The sequence below is a fragment of the Antechinus flavipes genome, chromosome 1 (assembly GCF_016432865.1).
Source record: "Antechinus flavipes isolate AdamAnt ecotype Samford, QLD, Australia chromosome 1, AdamAnt_v2, whole genome shotgun sequence".
NCBI classification, from domain to species: domain Eukaryota; kingdom Metazoa; phylum Chordata; class Mammalia; order Dasyuromorphia; family Dasyuridae; genus Antechinus; species Antechinus flavipes.
Genome location: NC_067398.1, coordinates 241293903 through 241318811, shown reverse-complemented (window position 1 = coordinate 241318811; position 24909 = coordinate 241293903).

Below are 24909 nucleotides of genomic sequence, written 5' to 3'. Positions count from 1 at the left end.
TATGTAACAAGACCTGCTGAACCAGGGAGCAGCATCTTCCCTTACACTTAGAGGGCTCTAGCTCTTGACTTATATGGATCACTTTCAAATCTAAGGTAGCCCAGCCTCTATCTAAAGGGATAGGCATTTAAAAATTGTTTTTGGCTCATTATTCCCCCATTCCAGTTTTTAATTCTGGGGTCAATCACTTAAACAAAGCTAATATTTGGCTCATGTCTAGGTCATCTCCAAAAGGGAATAGAAAAATTTTTTGTGTGTACAATATAGATTATATATAGGACAGCTATTTATTTCCCCCACCCCAAAATATGATATTTAAAATTCAAGAGATTCATTAGTGTGTCTTAAAATATGAAATAGTAACCCATAATTACTCTTATAGTCTCTGCTTATATTATTTATAACATAATATATTTATATATAATAAAATAGTTGTCATATAACACTTAAAAGTCAACAAATCACTTTAAATGTTATCCGACTTGATTTTAATATGAACTTTGTGACAAGAGTTCTATTGTCATCCTTAATTTTCTTTTTCAGATGAAGAAACTAAGGCTCAGAGAGTTTACCTGTTTACCAGGATCACACTCCAAGTTCAACACTCTATCCCTTGTACAAGATAGATGCTTCTTATATAATATATGGCCAATTCAAGGTATCATCATCTCCCAACATCTGTACAGTTTATTATACTATTCTTAGACAAGGAAGAAATTACATGTAAAACTGAGAAATAAGATGTTGAGCCCTTTAATCCCAAAGTTCAAGGAAGCAAATAGTTGTTTTGCCAGAAGTAGAGTTGGGGATGGGGAGTTAAGGTAAAGGGGATGACCAGCACACTGACCCATATAAACATGGCCCTATAGCAATATTTCATAGAAAGACAAATATTTCATTGGCATTTCCAGCCTTTCCTACTCTGTCTTATTTATCTTTAACCTTTCTTTGTTTCATACTACTGACCCACCTTCTTCTTTATCCTAAATAGAAACGAGGACCCACTTATATTCCAAAACTTATGAATATTTTATTTTTCCTCTGCCCCTGACATTTTCTTTCCTGCCTTGGAAATTTGCATACAAAGCCTCCCAGATGGTAAGTTTCTCTTAAACACAACCTTCCCATATCTTCCTTTCCATTTCCATTTCTCAGGAACATTTGGCAGAAATGGAGATCAGCCTCAGTATTTGCTAGCACATGGAATTATCTGACAACTTGCTAATATGTGAAGATGATGGGCAAATTAGTAAGGTGTGATTGAGTTGACATTTTAATTGAATGATTTGATTATTAAACTGATTTTGATTTATGCATCTTCTGTAGGCTATGTTAGTACACATCCCTCCCCAACAGAAAAAAAAAATTGGATCTGTTAAACTGGCTACTCTTGGACATTAGGCAGTTGTATGTTAGTTTTAGTTTAATTATACAACACAGAGAAGGATCGGCCACACATTCCAATTAACACAGATAGGAGATTGTCCTTAGAGGACTCTGAAAATTCTCCAGGTTTAGCAGACACTATTCTCAAAATGCATTTTGATCATCATGAATGCATATTAAAAGAAGGATAGCAAACATAGCTGAAATTGAGGTCTAAGATTATCTCTGAATTTCATTTATCCATGTTATAGGAGTCTCCCATGTGCAGAGATAACTCAGAGTGATAACTGCTTCTCAGAGAGAGGAAAGCTCATTTGGAGGATGTAAGAGCTGAAGAAAGAAGAGGGGATTGGGGGAAAGGTGATCGATGTAGAGTTCTGTAGACCCATCTTTCCCCAGTACTCTTTTTTGCAATGAGGGTGAATGGGAAAAAAGTAATGGGAAATAGAAGATTGGAGCTTTCAGGTTTTTTTTTGCTTTTGAAGTGCAAAAGATGCTCTGTTGTGGGTTTTGAACTCTTGACCCCTGATGATTATCAGGTAAAAACCATATCCATTACCATAACTGTAATTGCATTGCTTTCAATATTATCTAGAAAATCAGGCAGTTAAGAGTTGGGCTTTTTATCTCTGTTGAAGAACAATTACTCCTAAAAACTTATTATCTTGAGAGAGGGAAAGATTTTGCTTCATTTTGTTCAAGAGGCAAGCATGAACTTATCATTTTAAAACTGTTTTTTTTGGGGGGGAAATACATTTAGTTACTTTAACAACAAAATGTCTTATCATAGATGTAATTTCAAATGATAGAAATGCAAATTTTCCTTCTTCAAAGATTAACTCATCTATTTTTTAAACGGATGATCAGTCTTTTACCTGGCAGGGGGATGATAAGCCCAATTTGGCAGCATACATGTTTTGTCTTACAAATCTTAGAGATGTCTATACTTTTCCTCTTTAAATGGGAAAGAACAGCTTAGTCTCATTTCCTTCTTTTTCCCCATTTCTGGATATATCAGAACCACCAAAAATACATACATACATACATACATATATATGTATACATATATATATAATATACACATATATTCCATTATTTCATATTATGTTTTCATTAAGAAGGAGTGACAATGACAAAAAGGATCTGAATTTGTAAACTTATCCTACTAACATACAAGGATCCTGGTCTCAGAAGATATCTATGAATTGAGTTCATGTTGATCAATAAATTGCAAATTAATTGACTTTGCCAATTTCTACATAGAAGTTGTGATGTATTTGTTTATCGAACTGCTAACAGCTATTTTTATTATATGGCTGCTATAACAAAAAATGTGTTAGGTCTGAAAAGGTGATCGATTTTGTGTTCACTCTTTGGTTTTCAAGGCTAATTATTAGGTATAGGGCTTGGGAAGTGAAAATGTTGGGGAAAATCAGAATATTTAATAATGATGAAAGATTTTTAAAATTAAAATAACTTTTTCTTTTCATATTTTTGTCTAAATTTGCCTGCATTTACTATTCTTTTGTTCACAAATTCATAGTCTCTGAATATACTTGGGGGGAGGGAGGAAGAAAAGAGAATGGTTCAATACTATTTGGACAATAGAAAATATTAGTCATAGTTATAGTAATGTTATATTGATCTGAATTTATGTTTGAGAAGCAAAAATGCACCCAAACTCACTTCAAATGAAATATTTGGAGGGATAATGTCTTTATGACTCATAAATTCAACTAGCTTTGGGCATCTTAGGAGCCTTAGTTTGAAAATAAGCTGGGGTTATCTCCTGCATATGCATCTACATTATCTAAGTTCAGCTAAAGAAGAAAAAGAAATTGAAGGAGGAAAAGGAAGAAAGCTAGGATGAGTCTCCACAAAATATGCAATTAAATGTGATTGTTTTGTGCTTTGGCAAAACTAAAGCTGCTTCCATGATCAGAAAGGCAAAGGAAATTGTTCTATGAGTCAAAAAAACAGCAGTTATTATTGCAAACTGCCATAAGAAGGTCACCATTCTTATCTCACCCTTGGAGGCTATTTGCTGGGAATAGATAATAGGAAAGTGACCCAGAATCTCTAGATTGGGTATTGTACTGGTTTATTCTATTGTGATTATTGAATTAAACATTTTAAAAGGAGGCAAAGCAAGAGACCAAGGTTAAATATTAGACTTAGTGATAGAGCAGTATAATTAGAGAATTTGGGTATCTGGATGGCTTTTTTTTGTGTAACAGTGCTATGGTTAACTGTGCTGAATATGTCCTTGGATAAAGTATATTGGACTGTGTTTGATATCTTAGGTGCAGCACATATCAAAGGGCTAAGCAGTCATGATCTTATCACAATGTCAGCAAGAACTGCATCCTTGACAACACCTTTTGAGTCTTTTCCTATTCTATTGGGTGTAGCTGTTTCAGAGACTGTCAAAGATTTGACAAAAGGCCTTTGTTTAGATACAGACTGGACTATATGTCCTCTATGGTTGTTTTCAGCTACTATAATATTTTAGGATTCAAGGATGACCAAGAAGACCAAGAATGACCAAAAATTTCTGATCAAGAATCATAGATGATAGGATTATAAAAATAAAATTTGAAATGAACTCAGGGCCCATTAATACATTTCCTTCATTTTATAGATGTTGAAACTGAGCTCCATGGAGATTGAGTGACTTACCCAGAATTATACAAGTAGCAAATTAAAGAAGGAAAGAATCTAAATTTACCCATTCAGTATAATCATAGTATTATCATAGATATTAAATAAGTCATCCCAAAAGAAGCAGTGGCATTTTCTTTCAGCTTTCTTCTCTATGTCTCTCTTCTCTATTAACACAGATCCCAAGGGTTTCCCACTAGTAAAAGCATAATAAGTAAGGAAATAGACCTAGAGAATGTAGTTAGCATCATTGCAATATGAATAATTGAAGAGAATACACATAATTCAATCATCAAAGAAAGCATACTTATTTTCATTTGGGTTTACTTTCATAAAAATATAAGAAATATTACTTATTTTAATTTTATGTTAGGTAATGAAGTTAGATATCAGGTGGGATGAATCAGAGGAGTTTTTCTGGTTGAGTTGATATCTTTTATTGAAGAGTCAAGTCTTAAAAGAGATAATAGACAAGCAATGGCAGAGGAGAGATGAGTAGAGAAGATACAGTCTATGAAGTGAATGGCATGAACTAAAATTAACATATGGCATATGGTAGGTTGCTTTGGGATAACAAGAAGAATAAAAGAACATATGCATAGAAGGGAAGATTCTGTTGAATAGCAACTATAGTAAAATAAATAAATACTTTTGACTTGTCTTGATTTAAGGTTTACAAAATGTTTTTCTCATGACAACATCTTGAAGTACGGAGTATAAATTTAACTGTCCCCATTTTTCAGATGAGGAAATTTTGAGTGGGAGAAATTAAGTTACCCTTGATCACACAGTTATTAAGTGCCTGAGCCAGGATTTGAATCTAGTTTCCTTAAATCCAAGCCCAGAAAAATTTGCAATAAACCATACTGCCAAGAACTACATTTACTGGATACCAGCTATTTACAGAGCACTATACCAGGTGCTAAAGAAGATAGAATTTATATAGGACACAGTTCCCGACTTCACTGAGATTACAGTACCCTTGCAAAAATCTATAATAAATACTTCTACTATCCATTGTTTACAAATATAGTATAGATGCAATATAGCTCTAATCCCATTGAAATTACAGTCTTATTGTGGGGTAAGGAAACTCTACAAATATCTGTGATAAATATTGCATAAGTAATGGTAGGAAACTTGCCTTTGTATAGTGGTAGGAAACTTGCCTCTGAGTCATGAAGATCTGCATTATCTAATCCCTCGAATATATACTGGATGTGTGAACATGAACAACTTATCTAAACTAGTGACTATAGGAAACTAAAACTGTTAGTTACAAAGCTAGTTTTAATCTTTAAGCGTGAAGGGAGAAGACTTGATCACTTGGATTTACATATACTTATTAAATCACAGATCTGGTATTCAAAATGAGAGAAACAGAGACACAGAGAGAGAAAGAGAGAGACAGAGAGAGACAGAGAGAGAGAGAGAGAGAGAGAGAGAGAGAGAGAGAAACAGAGACAGAGACAGAGACAGAGTTACAAAATGGTGTTTTTACATGGTGTAAGGACAAATGATATCATCCAGAAAAGGAAATGAGGAGATAGGAAAGGTTATCTAAAGATGGCATTTTAAATAGGAATGCAGTGGCTAAAAGGAGAGAGCAAGAGAAAGTGAGAGACAGAGACAGAACAGACAAAGAGAAAAAGAGGAGACACAGAGAGTATCCTAAACAAAGAGAAGTGCTTGAGTAAAGGATGTATACTTAGAAGACAGAGAGAAGTGTAGTTGAACTGGAATATACAATGTATAGAATGACATGATAACCTGATAATATTGAAAAGGCAGTTATTCTATAATATGAAAAGTTTTGAATGGCAGCAAAGGAGTCAGAAATTTTCTTGGTTGGCAAGATGATTTTGGAATAGAAGAGTATTCCTTCTGGTCTACAGATGAACCAGATATTCGTGTAAGATTATTTGGGCAGTAGTGGGAAAGATGAATTGGGAGGGAGAGAAACTGGAGGTAGAAAAACCTATAAGGAGGCTATTACAAAAGAACAGCAGGGTGGCAATGAGCCTGTACCAGATGACAACAGTGTGAATAGAGATGAGAAGATGAGTGGGAGCGATATTGTCAAGGTAAAATTGACAGGATTTGGTCATTTGATTCTTTTCCCTTCCTCACTACATATGTCCAAAGATAATACCAAAGTTACAAATAAGAAAAAAAAGTAAAGGTAGGAATACCATAAGCAAAAATAATTGAATTAAAGGAAAAACAGGTTTTTGGGGAAAGACATTGAACTAGTTTGGGATAATGTTAAATTTGAGGTGTCACTGGGACATCCCAATGAAATTTATCTTAAATGTGAAGGGAGATGTAGGCCTGGGACTCAGAGGAGAAATGAGGATTATTAATAAGATTTGAAGGTAACCTGAACAGAGCATTGATTCCTAATCAGAGCATGGGTTCCTAATTTAGAATCCATGAATTTACTGGATTTTGATCACTATTGTTCAGCATTATTAGATTCCTTTGCAATCATATGTATTTTATTTTATGTCTTTAAAATGTTATTCTGGAAAGGATCCATAAACTGCCATTAGACTCTCAAAGAGGTTCCTGGCATAAAAGAAAAGTTTCTAACCTCAAATGTGGAGGAAGTAATTGAAGCCACAGAAATGAACGAAATTGCCAAGGGAGAGAATGAAGAGAACCAAGGATAAACCTTAGGGGAAAACTACTTTTTGAAGCTAGGAAAATGATGAACATTTAGCAAAGAAGAGAAAGAAGGAACAATTGGACAGGTAGGAGAATCTGGGGATGATAATGCCGCTAAAGCAGAAGGAGAAAAGATTATCCTAGCAGGCAAGTGCTAAAAGCTGCAGAAGAGGTCAAAAAGAGTGAGGATGGAAGAGTAACTTGTAGATAAAGACATCAATGGTGAACTTTTAAAATGTCATCTTGGCAGAGTGGTGTAAACAAAAATCTAGATGTGAGTAGCTAATGAGAAAGTGGAGATCTCAATGCAAACTTTTCCAAGAAATTTAGCAGTGAAGGGAAGGGAACATACAAGGAATATCTGGATGGAATAGATATATCAAGGACTTTTTCAGAAGAGAGAAACCTGATTAGGATTGTAAGCATATGGTAATGTTAAGAAAAATTGAAGATGCATATTAGCAAAATGAATGCAAAAGCAAAGTCTTGCTGGACTAAGGAGAAAAGAGAATAGGATTATGGGTACAAGCTGGCCTCAGATCAAATGTGATATAATTTGGAATGTGCTTAAAATAGTTCTTGGCACATCATAGGTGCTAAATAAACACTTATTCCCATCAGTGAGTAGTAAGGATATTTTTTTATTTTCTCTGTCACTTAAGCCAAAAAAAAAAAGGTAAGAGAGGGTAATGATATTGAAGAGTCTTATGTATGGAAGAGAAGTGAGAGGTCTCCTTGGGTGGACTTGATTTTCTCAGAAATCATCTGCTTCAAATGGGGGTGTAAGTGGTAGAACTAGGAATGAGAAAAAAAAGAAGAAGAAAAGCCTGGAATAGTCTTCCTTTGTGAATAACAAGATAGGGAGTCATTACAGGTTTAATAAAAGCAGTTTCTATAGCATAAATCTTTTGTGGTAAAATCAGTTTTATTTTGTGATTTTTTTCAGTGACACTCAGTAGCCCATAAGCACACTACATGGCATATAGTAATTATTTAATAACGACTAAGTTGATTTAAGCAGAAGTAGAGAATACAGATCCAAGGAGGAATCACATATTAATAATTTCAGAACTCTTGAACTATTAGATTCTAGCATAGACGTCAATAAAACATAACACTGACAAAGAATGGTGTCAAGGCCCTGGAAGTTAAAATAAATGAGGTTAGATTTAGTGTGAGTAAGAGGGTAGGAAAGTTGGAAGGATAGAAATTTATGTCTGGAGAGCAGAATTTCAAAGTTCTAGAATGCTGAAGGTAGGGAATGGAGAAGTATTTTTTAAGTGCTTCTCATCCTTGCCTTAAGCACTAAAATTACAAACTTTTGAAAGTTTTCCAGGAGCTCAAAGAAGCTCACATTCAAATGAAAGGATATACCCATTGCAGAGTTTAGCCTCAGGGCAGATGAAAAGTACAGATGACCCTTAAGGTACAATGGCAGCACAAATAGCAATGTCAGAATCTAGAGGGCAAACTGTGGGACAGATGTTAATGCAATTCCAAGAAATAGTGAGATCTAGCATATGATCATGTCAGCATTTTGTGGTTCAGTAATTAGAATGCTAGATCTGGAGACAATGGACTTGAGTTCAAATCTCAGCTCTCTCATTTACTATTTTGTGATCTTAGCTAAATGTCATTTCTGAGTTTCTTTACTTATAGAATGAGCAGATTAAATTGGATTATCTCTAATATCTCTTTTAGCCCTAAATCTATGATAACATTTCTGAAATGGAGTAAGAAAAGAAGTTATTGTAGTTGAAGAAGTGGAGAATTGTGTGATTATCAATTAATTAATTTAATTTTGTTAATTAAATTATCAAAGGAATGTTGAAGTCTCTAAAGATGATGGTAAAGAATGAAGTGTGAAAGGAAGCAAATAGACAAGGTACTGTAGTCATTGAGAAAGCTGGAAGAATGATCAAAAAAGATCAATAAGGTTAGAAAGAAAATTGTAGAGACATATTACATGGTCCTTAAAGTCAGTCAGATCATTAAAGAAGTGAATGAAAGAATTAATATTGAAATTGCAGAAGGTTATATGAAAGCATACTCATCCTTCTGGGTATTTAGAGAAATAGAGTAAAAAAATAGCCTCCAGTGGAGAGAGTTGAAAGATGTAAAGAAGTTGGTAGTAAACTGAGGAATTCAATTGAACTGGTTAGTTAAATAAACATTCACTAAGAATTGTGATAATACGAATATAAATAAGAGATAACCCCTTTCCTCCAGAGCCTGAAACAGAAGCTTAAATAAGTATACAAACCATTATACAGTAGGTAATAAGGAACCACTGAAGTCTCTTAAGCAGGAGCATGAGATAAGAAAATAGTGTTTCACAAAAGATTCTAGCAATTATCTGAGTTTTTCTTGTATCAAAGAAGACAATGGAGAAATGCTAGCCAGGGAGATTTCCCTAACATTTCATGTTATTTACCATACTATTCTGAGAGCTGGGAAGGAGCTGTTCACAAAGGAAGAATGGAGAATGTTCACTAAGAAAGAAAGAAAAATGAAAGAGAAGCAATGGCTTATTATTTTTAGAGTTACAAAATAATCAGTTTGAAAGAATAAATTTGAGTTCACATCCTTTACTGTGGAGCTCTGCATTTAAAAAAAAAAAAAAAAAGGAAAATGTGAACATGAGAAGGCAAAAGTCTTGTCCACAGCAGTTGAAAAATAAGAACTGAAGTTTTTTGACACTGAATCCAGAACAGCTCTTTGTGATACAGACGGATGAATGCCCCACGATTAGATTAAATTGTGTTGATTGCATACTTGGTTAGGAATCTGTGAAGCAAATCCATTTCTGGAACTAAAGAATTTACTCAGCTATGAGGAATGAAGAAAAAAATCATTACTTTTGATGTGATGGATGATAAGAAAAACTAAAGTAAAACATAAGGGGAAAAACTCAAGGGGAATCAATTAGTCTAAACTTGGAGATCATAAAGCTTATGATTAATATATAACACTTCTCTGAGACTCTTAATGACTGCCATTTTTAATACAGGCCAGGAACAAAATCCAGTAGAGTTAATATATTTAAATTGTAAAGTATAGAATAATAGAACATCATATCTAGAAAAGACCTTAGAACTCATTTGTTCTAGCCTCCTCATTGTAAAGCACAAGAAAGGTTAAATTGTTATAACCAAGATCATAAAGTGAGCTTTGGCCAAGCCATTGTATGTTTCCAATGAATCATTCTGTGTGCCCCTTAGAGCATGGGAAACATTTTGGATGCAAAATTTTCATATTAGAATAGGACCATGGAGCATTGATGGTAGGAATAGCAACAGGAAGGCATAGCTTGGCTGGCCATTCCTCCAAAAGGGGAAAAGAACACAAAGCTAAATTGAATGGAATTTTCTACAGAGATTATTATTAAAATGCTCTTAAACATAAATCTTTTTACAATTCTTTTTTTTGTGACCCTGAAAGTCAAGGGGAAAGGTATAACACTTCTCTTTGAGCCTTTTAATAATGGTCATTTTTTAAATATAGGCCAGAAGCAAAATACAACAGAGTTAATATATTAGAATTGTATAGAATTACAGAGTATCATACCTAGAAAAGACCTTAGAATTAATTTGTTCTAGTCTCCTCATTTTAAAGCTGAAGAAATTGAGGCCCAGAAAGGTCAGGCTGTTGTAATCAAGATCATGAAGTGTCAGAATGCCTTTCAGGAAATGTCAGTGATACTATCCAACAAACTAATACAACTATATTCACAGGACTAGTCCAAGCTTTGGGGAAACTCAAGATTTAAATAAGAAATTTTCATTGGTAGATAGTTCTTCACTAGGAATTACCTATACAAATAAAATCACATGTACATATATACATGTATACGTACATGTATATGTATATATTGTTATTAAGTCATGTCAGTCAAGTGTGACACTTTGTGAGCCATGGAACTTTCTTGGCAAAGATACTAAAATAGTTGCCATTTCTTTCTTCATCCCACCTTACAGATGAGGAAATTAAGGCAAGCATGATTAATTAACTTGCCCAGGGTCACACTACTAATAAGCAACTGAGGGTGAATTTGAACTCATGTCATTCTAAATTCAGGGCAACAACATATGCATATGTATACATATATGCATATTATATATGTGTATATACATATATGCACACATGCATATATATCTATGAATATACAAGTATACAAATATGTATATATAATATATTTCTATTAAATATGCAGGTTTGTATAATGTACACATATGTAATATAATATATAATAATTATACTTTATATTTTACAAAGTGTTTTCACACATTTTCTCATTTATTTCTCACCAAAAATCTGTGAAGTTAGAAAGAAGGTAATATCGCTATTTTACAGGGAAGGAAACAGAGGTACACAAAGTGATTATTCTTAATGTAATTAGCAATGATAATGAAACCTGACTTTCCATAGTACTTTTCAATTTTAAAAGTATTTTACAGATATGTTCCCATTTGATTTTCATTTTTTTAAAATGAGATCCCATAGAGGTTATCATATTTTTATAGTGTTTCATAATTTACAATCCCCTTTACTCATATTTCTTTATTGCTCCTTATAACAAGCCTGAGAGACAAGCAGAGTAGTAATACTATCTTCAATTTACAGATATAGAAACTGAGGCTAGAAATGTGATAAAATTTGCACAAAGTTAAGCAACTAATAAGTAACAGAACCAAAGTTGTTCTCAGTGCATATCATGGTGTCTTACACATCCCAGGCACTTTGACTGACTGAGTGACCACAAACTGACTGATCCTTTGTCAATCACTCTTTCTACTTAATATGTATCTGGCTAGGGATTAGTGAACTATATCTAGCCACATCATTCTGCAACACTCACTCAGTATAATAAATGAAAGGAAAGAGCTGAGCCACAGCCTTCACAACAGGTAGAGATTATGGGTGCTATCAAATTTGAGAAAATTCAACAGGACAAGACAGCAGGTTAATGACAATGTCTGTATCTAAACAACTATCTCTGCATTCTGAAACCTTTCTTCTCATAATAGGGGGCTAAAGCAGAACCAACAGAGAAGTAATCCCCTATTTCTACCTTAACCTCATTCCCTACCTCTTCTTCCCCCTCTCTCTTGGCTCAGTCATTTTATTTTATGCCTTTCCTGCTCACCCTTGGATGACTGCTAAGCCATTGCCTGAGTTTGTACAAGCAATCCAGAGTTATCAGACATGTGATTGGCAAGTCTGAAATATGCTGCTGGTTTTCATTTAGTTCCATTTACCTTGTTAAAATTCAACTTCAGAGGGTGGCTATGATCTTTACTCTGGTTATCATCTTTCCAATGAGAGCTTTTAAAGTAAGCTAATGGTTTTGATGTGCATCCAAGTCATACTGCATAATATACTATTATAGGTGCTATTCCATCTGGGAAACACTTAGAGATAAAGGAAATAATCTGATTATTTGCCTCCTACAAATTACTGCTCTGAAAATTAGTTTTTAATGTAGAAAATGGGATTATATTTAATGTTCCTTATCTGACTTAAGCTCTCTTCAGCTTTTTTTTTCCAACTCTAACCTAATATTTACATACAGTATAATATTGGAGTGTCTGGTAATATAGGAATATAAAACTTCTCATATACGATAGCAGAACAAGCCATATTTATTCTTGAAAACTACTTTGAGGGGAAGGGGGAGTAAAGAGGAAGAAGGTAGAAAAAGGGCACCATTATATTATTATTTTGTGCATTATATTATTTGTACAGAAGCAAAAAAAAACAAGTCAAGCTTCAGGTTGGATAGTTAGCTCTGGGAAATGCAATACTTCTGAATTTTCCATTATTTGTGAGTTCTCTAAGTATGAGATTAATGCTATAGACTAAAAAATATATATATCAGTTTTTGTAAAGTCAAACCTCTTGAGCTAAGGTTATTATAATTAATTTTCCAATCACAAGCATGTCAAGAATCATATGAGATAATAATATACCCATCTTTCAAAGGCAGATGCTCCAAATGAGTACCATCACTGAAAAGAAGTAGCCATCTTGTCTTCAGTTGAGGGAATCATATTTTTTTATCTACAACATAGTATCATGCTACCATTCACAGACTGATAATGGAAATTCTCCTTAATATCTTTTAAGGGCATAAATCTGATTATTTGTTTGGTTAGGTGTTTTTTTTCTGTATTTTTCTCAAAATAATTTCTTTCCTTCAATTCCTTCATTATTTTCCCTTTTTCTTTGATTTGTGGTCCTTGTACTTTATTCCTTACATTCCTGTGGAATTAAAGTTTCTAAGGCAGATATTTTGAGTGACCTCTTCTGAACAGTTTCTATGTTATTTCCTTGTAGATATTGTCTCCAACTCCCATTTTCTGTTATACCTCACTCTTGGAAATACCAATCCCTACAACTAATAGAAAGGCTGCTTTCCTGTAATAAGAATTTTACTATGTCCCTGATTGTGCAGTTCATTATTAACTGCTTTTTTCATGGCCATTTTTCTCCATTTATCTTGAAATCTCCTCTCTGCCTTCCTACTCTTTTGGGTGTCACTTTTGTATAGGAGCACTGATTCCTCTTCTCCTGAGGCAGGAGGTATTGCTGCTCTAAACATGATATTTCTGCAAATTATACCCATTTTAAGCCCCCCAACATGTTTATAACAATCTTCTCTCATGGAAGCAGTCACCAGTAGCACCCCCTCCCATTATTAAAACAAGATTCCTCCATTTTTTTTCTCTTTTTCAATCTTTCCCTTTGTCTCCTCACCCATTCTCCTCTTATTCCTGAAAATAACAGAAGTGATTTTCCCTTCATTATTAGCCTTTGACTTGATTAGGATACAATTATATTCCCCTCTATCTTGTTTTTCTCCTCCCCATTTTTATATCCTTTCTTTGTAATTTAGTCCCCAAAATACTTTAATTCATCTGTAGGCAGAGTGTTATAAGATTAAGTCCATATTTCAGAAATATTTCTCCACCATCAATTCTATTTGACATCTGCTTTCACTCTGCCTCTTGTAGAAAGAAATCTCTTAACGGTCTCTCAATTGTTATGTGGTTGTCTTTGGTTGTACTTGTTTACTTTTCTTATATTTCTGTTTATATCTCTTCTTATATTAAGATTTCTGCTATTTAAGGTCAGGGAGGACTAGTCTCTCTTGTGTGAAGGCTTGCCAAACTATTTTTTCAGAGCTGCTCATCCACTTCTCAGCCAACTCTTACCTGTGGCTCCAAGAAACTAGTAAATATAGGAGTCACACCCTGGTTAAAAAAAAAAAATCTTGGCAGACAGGTTGAAGCAGATGGAAGGTAACGAACAGGCCTTAAACCCATCAGTGAGTTAAGGAAATGTATACCCAAAGCACAGAAAGACTTCTTCAGAAATAGATGACAACAATTTGTTCCAACAGTCATGGAGACAGTTAAAATAGGAGTTGTGGAGTGCTTAGAGTTTAATCTATTGAAGACATCATGATCATCCACTAATCATCCTAGGCCATCACTATTTGCCTTGACTGTTATCTTATCACTGAATTGACTCTAAAAGAAAGAGTGAGACTGAAGACTTTGTGCAACTCTCCCACACATAAATCCAACTCACATGTCACGACATCAATCATATCATTGATCTTCTTCTAAAACAAAGACCAACCAAAAACAACAACCCTTCTGCTATTTGAAGTGTTTTTGAAAGATAAATAGTTTCTCTGGGTCTGGTTTTCTTTCTAAGAATATTTATGATGCCTTTTTTAATTGAATACCCATGAAAACATGAACAGTTAAACTCAGGAGTGTAGGTGACCTTGAGCTCTTTTTCTTTTCTGAACGGCATTATTCTGTGCTCTCCTCCAGTTTTTGGTAAGTGCAGAATAGTCTTCTTATTCAAATTTTCCTTGCTTTATATTTGAAAGAATTTCTCCTGGCCATTTTCAAAATTTGTTGCTTCTGAATGTACTTAATAAATTTAACCTGCATTTGTCTTAAAGTTTGCATTATAGAGTTTTTTTTTTAAATCTTCTGGAGATAATCTTTAGAATCTTTCAATGGGCATTTTGTTTTCTGGGCTCAGTAATTCAAGGAAATTTCTTGTGCTATTTCTTGCATTGTAGTATATAGTTTTGGGTTTTTTTTTTTTTTTGATTTACTGTTTTCTTCTGGAAGACAAATAATCTTTAAGTTTTCTCTATGAACTCCACTATAACATATAAAAAGTTTGAGAGACAGTTTCTGGGTAATTATTAATTTTATTCATCATGATAGCAGATCATCAAAAAAAGAGGTCAGTGGCACTCTTGCCTGCCAAAGACACCCCATGGAATTCATTTAACACTTACATGCCCTTAGAAGAGTAGTTGCTCCTGAGGGTGGTAATCAACTCTAATTGTTTAAGGATTAATTAGAATGACTATTATAATGAGAGGTGGACTTATCCTAATGAGGGGCTAAAGGACATTCACTCAGTCTTGGCAAAGAGCTATATCTTATCCATACTACCCCTGTCTAGGATAATCTAGATAAAAGTAGGCCACCTCTGCCCAAACCTGGCAGAGTAGGACACATTAAGTCTGAATTAACTTTAGATTAAATTCTTTGTAAGTTTCTCTAGTTGGATGGGTTCTCTCACCCAAGATTGAAAAGTATGTACCCCAGGAATTTGGGTAATCTCAACTATTAATGATGTTCTTCAAGTGCTGGCTTGACCTAGTAACGAATGGACATTTAGAAAGGAAAATAGTTGGTTATCTAATAATCATTTCTTCACCAACTTTAAGATCAATATGTTTTGCTTGCATGCAAATCATATTTTCATATAATTGTATCACTCTTTTGCTTCTCTTCTTTCACATTGTCCTTAACTTCTATATTTCCAATCAGTAATTCTCTCCATTGTTTCATTGGTAAGATTTGTCACCATGGATTCAAGTTTGTGAGTTCCCCACTCTGCCATTATTTTTACTGTACAAATCATAAATTCTGTTTTTACAAGTCTCTTTTTTTGAGGTGAAATGAAAATTTTATTTTTAAACAATAAACAATAAAACAATAGTTTTTTTTATTTTCAAAATACATGCAAAAATAGTTTTCAACATTCACCCTTGCAAAACCTTGTGTTCCAAATTTTTCTTCCTTTCTCCAACCAAATCCTGAGCATATTCTCTATGCCTCTTTAAAAGAAAACCTATTTAAAATAAATGATATGCCTAGCCCACCATTTTGTTTTAAATGTTTTAAAAATATATTTTTTAATGTTTTAAAGGAAACTTCCATTCAAGTTAGGGTTGAACTAGGTAACCTCCAAAGTCCCTTTCAACTTTGAAATTCTGTGATTCTGTGATTTATCTCTATTAAATTCCAGTTTACTAAATTCAATTCATATTCCTGCCTATTGAGATGTTTTAAATCCCAAATCTGACATTCATTGTGTCAGCCTGTCCTCCCAGTTTTTTGACATCTGAAAATATGATAAAGTATCTTTATATTTTTATTGAAGTTGTTGACAAGGATGTTAAACAGCACAGAAAGGAAAGGAAGTGAACATGTTTTTATTAAAATGATAATGTGCTAGACATTATACCAAGCATTTTACAAACATTATCTCATTTGGGCTTCACAACAACCTAGGTGATATTATTATCACCATTTTAAAGAAAACAAAACTGAGGGAAACAGAAGTTGCATGATTTACTCTGTATCACATATTTATTGTTAATTTGTTTTTAATTAAAGCTTTTTATTTTCAAAACATATGCATAGATAATTTTCAACATTCCCCCTTGTAAAACTCTGTGTTCCAAATTTTTTCCCTCTCTTCCCCATCCCCTCTCCTAGATGACAGGTAATCCAATACATGTTAAACAAGTGCAATTCTTCTTATACATATTTCCACAATTACCATGTTAACAAGAAAAATCAGATCAAAAAGAAAAAAAATGAGAAAGAAAATAAAATGCAAGCAAACAACAACCAAAAAAAAAAAAAAGTGAAAATACTATGTTGTGATCCACACTCAGTCCCCATAGTCCTATGGGTGCACATAGTTCTCTTCATCACAAGACCATTAGAACTGGCCTGAAATACCTCGCTATTGAATAGAGCCAAATCTACCAGAATTGAGCTCGTATAATCTTGCTGTTGTTATGTCCAGTGTTCTCCTGGTTCTACTCACTTCACTTAGCATCAGTTCATGTAAATCTCTCTTCTTCTCTGAAATCATCCTGCTGATCATTTCTTATAGAACAATAATATTCCATAACATTCATATACCACAACTTATTCAGCCATTCCCCAATTGATGGGCATCCACTCAGTTACCAGTTCTTGCCACACAAAAAGGGCTGCCACAAACATTTGTACATGTAGGTCCTTTTTCCTTTTTTGTGATCTCTCTGCGATACAGGACCAGTAGAGAAAGTGAAGAGTTTGATAGCTCTTTGGACATAGTTCCAAATTGCTCTCCAGAATGTTTGGATCAATTCACAATTCCATCAACAATGTATTAGTGTCACCTATATATTAAGGCCAAATTTGAACAGACCCAGCCTTCCATATCACTACCACATAGCTGCCTTTGAAGATAAACAATAACAGAACTATTTACCCCATTGAACACATATTATCATGTTGGTTTTTTCTTTCTTAAGTTTTATTGATATGTTTTGTATTCACATTACAAACATTTATAGATTATTACACTTTGTGAGAGGTCTTTTGTAACAACTGAAATAAAGTAAAATGAATAATATAATGACCTCATCTGTGTTTATTCAACATCTCAAATATTTGCTGAAAGCTCTGTATAGGTTATCCCCTTCAGTTCAGCATTGTTCTCAGGAGCTATTAAGTTAAATGCCTTATATACCAATCCCTAAAACACCAAATACTTAATACTTTGGAATGTCTTCTATTCTGCCTAAAGACCAATGAATTGTATAGATTTTTTGGCCTCAATTTTGGGATTTATTAAGTGATACAAGACAAGATATTAGTACTTAACAAATTTGGTTATTTAAGAGGTAGTAACAAGAGACAACATAAACAACACTGCATTAAGTTGGAATTAGAAAACAGGGTTTTAGTTTTTCAAACTCACTAATCTTTTCCTTTTTGGAATGTAGTTTCAGTCTTTACAATATGAGTTAATTAGAATTAAGTACCCTACAAAGCTATATAAGATTTTTGTTAGAGTTCCCTATATAAGACTCAATCAATCAATCAATCAATATTTATTAAGCACCTATTACTATATGTGCCAGGAACTGTGCTAAAACTATTAAATAAAAATGGAGAATTCAAAATATGATGGCAATAACTGGGTTCTTGTATATTCCATCAGATTCAAAAAGAAAACTAGGCAACAACGTAAGACATTTCTTTTCCTCTCCCTGGGCTTCATTTTCCTGACATGTAAAAAGAAGGCCTGGGACTTGAAGAACTCATGGGTTTCTTCCAAATCTGCTATTCTGTGATTCTAATAGAAAGAAAGATATGAACCATAAACAGCCAAACAGGAATGGGTTTTTTTTCCCCCAAAATAGTGGCGACATCCCTTTCTGACATAATGACATCTATTTGCTGAAGTACATATTCTTATAAAATGACTTGAATTTCATTGGATTTGAACCACTGCGTGTTAAATGTCTTCCTTCAACTTCCCTAAACAAACAACATAAAAACTATATACTATCAAAGTTTGATAAAACACAGAAAGCTTAAAATAGCCTAAAAGACAGGCTTGGTCCTATCCTCAATACCAGAGATACTGTATCTCTTTTCAAAATGTGAAGCTTTACCATTGAATTAACTGGAGGGGAAAAAAATTATTTCCTTAGGTCCCACTGCCCTCTGCTGGATACAACCAAAGCTCTTTATATGAACATAGATCTATTCAACTTTATATTTCCTTCTTCTTCAGGAGGCAATCCAGAAGTTCTCTACTGTACCCCTTAAACTTTGTCATCCAGGAAATTCATTCTATCCCTAGAATTAATATATTATAAATATCCTCTCCCCCCGTTCTCTCCTTCTAACTGAAGGGTTCCTATGCCCAGGCGAGCCAAATCTTATTCCTCTCTAAGATGTGCTCTTGATTCTTCTCCAGATTTTTTTCTATCATAACTTGCCCACTACCTTTTCACTTCTCTCTTACATATTTTTCCCCTATTGGAATATAAACTCTTTGGAGGCAGGGGTTGTTGCTTTTTCTGTTTAGCATAGTGCTTAGCACACAAGTTGTTACTATCCTTAATTCTTAAAGAATCATGATGACATCACTATATTGGAATCAAGTATGGTTATTGTCCTTCGTTGTTGAAGATGACCAAAATAGCATCACTGTGTTAGAGTCAAGTTATAGTGTGTCTGACTGTCACTGATCAAACCAATAGGAACTCGAAATGCTCTGCCACAGGTCAGATACAAATAGTCCTTATGAACATTTGGGATGACTTCTCTAACTAAGCATCTCACATTTCTTCTGAGATAATTCAATTCTGCTTTGCTCATAGAGCACAGCACCTTCTCTGATAAGGGCATGCCTTCCTGTGCTAGTATCTCTCATGTCAAGCAATTGTTGGAGTCAAGTACCACATGTCCAACTGTGACTAACCAGACCAATATGAGCTCAGAAGGCTTTAAGAAATGTTGGGCACAAATAGTCTATTTGTGAGTAGAGATCTCTAAATTTGTACATTTCATGCTTTTCTGAGCTATCTCAATTCTGCTTCACTCACAGAGCACAGCTCTATATGGTAAACCTTTAATAAATACTTGCCTTATATATTACATCCACAATAATGCAGCATGTGGAATTATACAATTCTTCAACACTTACAATGGACTATTTTGAATTAGTTTTCTTTCACTACCCATCAGAGAAGAATAAATATATTACTTTGGCTAAGCCATAATGATAAAGTCAAGGTCACATAGTCTAGGCAAAATAGCTATGTAGGAAGAGAAGAGCAAGCAGTCTCCCATCTTATATGATTAAGGGGACAAAACAAGATTATAGTTAACCAAAACTATCTCCTATACCTCCAACACTCAGGTTGGAAAGATCCTTGCCTTCTATGACACTCAAAATCCCTATAATTAAAATGTTCTGTTCAGTTTCTTTGTTCTTCGAAATTTCCTATCAAAATCATACCTTTATGATTCCTTGATAAGATCCCTTTAATCCAGAGTGCTCATCTGTATTTAATATGGATTGAGCTCATAGGGTCATTTGATCCTCACAACAACCCCAGGTACTCCTCTCCTGCTGCCTGTAAGCATGTTATTATTTGCTTTATTTTACATAGTGGGAAACTGAGAGAAACCAAGTTAAGTGACTTATTCAGGGTCACACAGCTAATAAGTGCCCCAGGTTGAATTTGAACTCAAGTATTCCAGACTTTGGGTTTGGCCTTCTACCCACTGTACCACCTAGTTGTCCTGGAGAATTCAAAGGAACATTAGACTTATAGAAATGCTGCATTGATGTAGACTGAGGTAAGCAGAACCAGGAAAATAATACACACAAAGGTTATGAACATAACAATGAAAATAGTATAAATGAAACTGAATGTTGTGCAATTATAATGACCATTCTTGGTCTCAGAGAAGAGATAAGGAAATGCACTTTTCTCTGATTGGAGAAATGGGAAAACCCTCCACCATTTTTGGAAACAATTTGTCTTAAATGCCTAGAACAGAGAGCTTGAGTAATTGCCAAAAAATCTCACTACCAGTAAATATTACTTCTAGGATAGGGACAACACAAAATTTAAGGATTTGAGACTAAGCAGTTGATTGTCTTTCTGCCAAAGTGCCACCTGAATAGAAAGTAGATCTCTGAGCTCCTGCATACCCTGCTTTAACAAAGCCCCCAAATTCCCCAGAAAAAAAAATGGGTAAAGATAAAAAAATCCAATAAGAAACTATAATGAGGGAGAAGTGAAAAACCATTTTTTTTCTTTTGTTGGCTTTATTTTGGGGGAGGAGTAGTATTTTATATAGCATCTACTTTGTGCCAGATGCTATGCTAAGTGCTTTTACATATATTATCTGATTTTCACAACAACCACACAAGATAGGCAAGATCATTATCCTCAATTTTCTTTATTGTTGTTCAGTCACCTATCAGTAGTGTCTGACTCTTTGTGACCTCATTTGGGGTTTTCTCAGCAAAAACACTGGAGGGGTTTGCCATTTCCTTTTCTGGCTCATTTTACAGATGAGGAAATTGAGGTCAATAAAGGTAAGTGAATTATCTAGGGTCACAGTCAAAAAGTGTCTGAGACTAGATTTTCATACAAGACAATGAGTCTTCCTGACTTCAGGCCCAGTCCACTATGCTACCTAGCCCCATTTTATAATTGAGAAAATTGAGTTAAATAGGAGTTAAGTGATTTTCCCGAGGTCATAGAGCTAGTAAGTGTCTGAAACAGGATTTGAACTTATATCTTCCTGATTCCAAGACCAGCACTATTCACTACACCACAAGCTACCTCCTAAGAAAAATAGATTTCTTCTATTTAAGAACTGCATAAAAAAGTCAATCAGAAGCCTCTTTATTGTTGTTGTCACTATGTTTCATTTTCAGAGGACTATGGCATCAGGGAGGTGATGCCATGGCTTTCAAGTGAATTGGGTTTAAGTGAGAGAGAACCCGGCAAAGTCACCAGGCTCACTTTCCCCTCCAGAACCATTTGGGTCCAATGGCCATATATAGATCAAGATGATTGGAGATAGCCCTGGAAGTCATGGTTTTTCAACTCATTAAAAATGAAATAAAAACAGCACATTATTACAACCCCCCTTACATTATCAAAAGAGTGAAATACAAGCATTAACACAGAACTAAATGTGAAATATGTAGGACAAACTTTCAAAAGGTTTTGATGTAAATATCAAGGCAATAGGAAAGGAGTATCCCCAAGCTGAACAAATGTAACACTTTCAGAGACAGGATATGCATAGTCACAGCAAGAGCAAAAGGTTGCCTTAAGAAAGTTCCCAAATGGTCATAAAGCCTCTTCCAAGGTGGAGATCTCGGAAGTCATAGTGCTAGCAAGTGAGCAGCTGGAAACTACCTTCAAAATGCCTTTGTTCTCAAACCAGGAGAATTCAGGCTCAAGATTATAGAAATCCTTAACATTCTGACCTGACACACCAAAAAGAGCCTTCTAGCTATATCTGAAATTCCAGCGCTCTAAATATCAAAAATCTAGGAAAGTTTAACCCCAAGAGTTCCACATAAGAAGACCAGGACAAGAATAAATAGGGCATTATGTCCTCTGAAATATAGGGGAACAAAGTACAGCACAGATACCAAAAATCCCATTTCAGGAACTAAAAATGGGGAGTTGAATAAATAAAACACCAAGCAGCATAAAAATCATTACAAAGATAACGTCATAATAACTGAAAAAGAAAGTTTTCCACAATAATACTTACAACAGAGATTTAAAATAATTATGTTTCAAAAAAGACAATTGTAAAAAATTATAATAATAATGCACAGAAAAGAACAGAAGCAAGTTTTCAAAAGGAAGACTACAAGGACAGTTCAGAAAGTATAGAATTTATTATCTCCCTTTAATTTTAGATCAAGCAATATGAAATAGTTTCCTAATTTCATATAGAATCCTTTGTGATCCATTGTGTATACAAAAATATTCACTTTTTCTGTCTCTTTGTCTCTGTCTCTATGTTTCTTTCTCTCTCTCTCTGGCTCTCTGTTTCTCTCTGTGTGTCTCTGTCTCTGTGTGTCTCTGTCTCTGTCTCTCTCTGTCTCTGTGTCTCTGTCTCAGTCTCTCTCTCTCTCTTTCTCTCTCTCTCTCTCTCTCTCTCTCTCTCTCTCTCTCTCTCTTTCTCTCTCTCTATCTGTGCATGTCTCTCTCTTCCTTTGTGTGTGTGTGTCTGCTCACACACTTTTCATGCAAGTTGTATATATATGCCCAAAAAAAGGAAGAAAAGAAAGAGCAATTAAGGAACTGAAAAATGTTCTAGTAAATTCCCCTGGGAATAAGATTTGAGCCTTCTCTCCCAAAATGATCACTCCTGTGGTTGTATTATCCTGTCTGCATTTCACCCCACATAAACTCAATTGTTTTCTTCTCAGGTGAAAAAAAAATGTAGTTATAGATGTGGAAAAGATGCTATATGTACTAAACAAATAACAGAAAAGATGATTTCAGAGTTTGGGATTTGGCTTCTGGTTCCATGAGTTAAAATATAAAGATGATTGGCTTATATTCAAGTATGGTTTCAATCTAATAGTGACAAATAAAAAGATTTTGCCTTGAGATTTGCTGATATTATCAAAAGTTTTAAACTGAAAATGAAAGGAAAAAAGAAGATACTGTCTATAAGTCCTAAAAGGAATACAATAGAGTCTCTGTCTTAAAAAGCAACCAATGTGTCACAGAAAGAAAAATAACTTTGGATGTCTCCAATAATTTGAAGGAGAAAATCTCTGGGGGAAAGAGTATAATTCTATTCACTTACCAAAGCATTTAATTTTAGCAATGAAGTGAATGTGAGGTATTAACACAGAAAAAAAATCAGCTTCATCTATTTAGAACTAGAATATAACAGTTGAAAGATATATCTCATAACAAAGGGGAAAAAAAGATTCATAAAAAATATTGTGTGTATGTGTATATAGATATATTTTCATTCAGGTATATGTATATATACACATATATGTAGGTCTGTGTGTGGATGTATTTTCATACAGGGATATATATGTACATGCCTCTTTTATGTATATATTATATGTGTGTATAACATGTATGTATATATGTATGTATACACATGTAGATATAGACATTTTATGAAAATCCATGAACCTTATGTGAGAAGCATGAGGGCGGGGGGAAGCATTAGAGTCAGTATAAGAGAACTGATATGTGTTACCATCATAGAAAACATTATAGATGAAGGAAACAGATGATATTTCATCATAATGTAATACATCATAATATCTTCAAAGAACTAACATTGTAATAGCAAGGATAAAACAAGTACATGAAAGACTACTGTCAAAGCAGAAAACTATCATTTAAAAAGTACATGATAGGGAGAATTAAAGGAGATCAGGAAAGACTTCAAGAAAGAAACATCATTTGAAATAGATGTTGAAGCATAAGTAAGACAAAAAATGGCAAAGAAAGGCATTTCACATAATGGAAACTGAATAAACAAAGGTATTAAGTTGAAGAAACATAGAATACATTCAAGGAATGCAAAGGAGACAAGGCTGGTGCATGTCAGCAATAGTTAAAGATAAGACAATAAAGATTAAGGATATATAGTGCTGAGACTTAAATATCAGAAAGAGGAATCTGAACTTTATTCAGTAGGCATCAAGGAATCTTGTGAAGCATTGTATTGTTGTTGTTGTTTTAAGTGACATAACCTTATTATCTTCTTATTGGACTATTTTAATAGCCATTAATTAGTCTTAGCTATATCATTACTTCAATTTACCCTCCACACTGCTAGCAGATCTTCCTTTAAGCTGAGAAGATCAGCTAAAGGCTATTGTAGTAGTCTAATAAAAAGGTAAGGTTAGAAATAAGAGTGATAGTAATAGAAATGAAGAAGAGATAATGAACATAAAAAACATTGAAATGGTGCTAATAAACATTAATGAATTAAGTGCTAATAATCAAACCAATAATCATAAGTAACTAATATTATGGAGGGAGACAAAAAGATAAGGTATCAGGAAGGGAGGGAGGGAGAGAGAGGAGAAAGGAGGGAAGGAAGGAAGGAAAGAAGAAGGAAAGAAGGGGGAATGAAGGGAAGGAGGAAGAAAGAGAAGGAGGGAGGGAGGGAAAGAAGGAAGGAAGGAAGGAAGGAAGGAAGGAAGGAAGGAAGGAAGGAAGGAAGGAAGGAAGAAAGGAAGGAAGGAAGAAAGGAAGGAAGGAAGGGAGAGAGGTAGGGAAGGAGGAAGAAAGTGTTGCTGTTCAAGGACATCAGTGTTGTGCCCAAATAGCAGATCAAATCATAGCAAACCTGAAGTGGAATGAATCAGATAGAATGAAAAGTAGGTGAAGCTTTACAGTCAGACAAGATTCAGTCAAGAAGGTTTGAATATATGAAGTCTGAACAGAACAAGGGTATCAAAAACTTAACCAAATAGTTAAGGTTCTTGGGAGAATTTATAGACAAGGTAGGCCTCAAGTAAGTACCAATAAGGATCCTAGCAGCAGAT